The sequence below is a fragment of the Naegleria gruberi genome (assembly GCF_000004985.1).
Source record: "Naegleria gruberi genomic scaffold NAEGRscaffold_12, whole genome shotgun sequence".
NCBI classification, from domain to species: Eukaryota; Heterolobosea; class Eutetramitea; order Acrasida; family Naegleriidae; genus Naegleria; species Naegleria gruberi.
Window position 1 is genome coordinate 1 of NW_003163315.1, and position 925 is coordinate 925.

The 925-nt window shown below is 41.8% G+C and overlaps 1 protein-coding gene across 1 annotated transcript in view; it reads left to right on the plus strand.

The window, feature by feature from the left end:
* Positions 1-925, plus strand: part of NAEGRDRAFT_57399 (SEL1 repeat domain-containing protein) — a 3155-nt gene continuing 2230 nt past the window's right edge. The window contains exon 1 of the mRNA XM_002679602.1: positions 1-480. The gene's annotated coding sequence lies outside the window, so the exon portion shown is untranslated. The remainder of the gene's footprint in view (positions 481-925) is intronic.

Sequence of the window (925 nt, forward strand, 5' to 3'; positions counted from 1 at the left end):
CCAAACCCAAACCCAAACCCAAACCCAAACCCAAACCCAAACCCAAACCCAAACCCAAACCCAAACCCAAACCCAAACCCAAACCCAAACCCAAACCCAAACCCAAACCCAAACCCAAACCCAAACCCAAACCCAAACCCAAACCCAAACCCAAACCCAAACCCAAACCCAAACCCAAACCCAAACCCAAACCCAAACCCAAACCCAAACCCAAACCCAAACCCAAACCCAAACCCAAACCCAAACCCAAACCCAAACCCAAACCCAAACCCAAACCCAAACCCAAACCCAAACCCAAACCCAAACCCAAACCCAAACCCAAACCCAAACCCAAACCCAAACCCAAACCCAAACCCAAACCCAACCCAAACCCAAACCCAAACCCAAACCCAAACCCAAACCCAAACCCAAACCCAAACCCAAACCCAAACCCAAACCCAAACCCAAACCCAAACCCAAACCCAAACCCAAACCCAATTGGTGAATATTTTAAAACAATTGTATTTTGAAGATACACTAATTACTGTAGATGGCATGAAAGAGTTCATTCACCAAGCTGAATCACATAAGAAAGTGGTATGGCTTTATTCGATTGGATATTTTTTAAGTATGGAAGGGAATAATGAAGAAAGTTTGGAATATTATAAAATGGCAGCCGAGTTGGGAGATGTAGATTCATTCTATGAACTGGGCGTAGCGTATAGCATGCAAGATATTGAGCAGAGTAAATATTGGCATGAGAAAGCTGTTAAACAAGGACATCAAAATGCTACAGCTTCTCTTGCAGAGATTTATCTTAAAAAGGGAGATTATAAGCAAGCTTTTGAGTTTTTTTCACAAGCAGCTGAAAAAGGATGTGCTTATTCAATGAAAAATATTGCGTTCATGTATGAAAATGGACAATATGTAGATCAAGATTATTCAA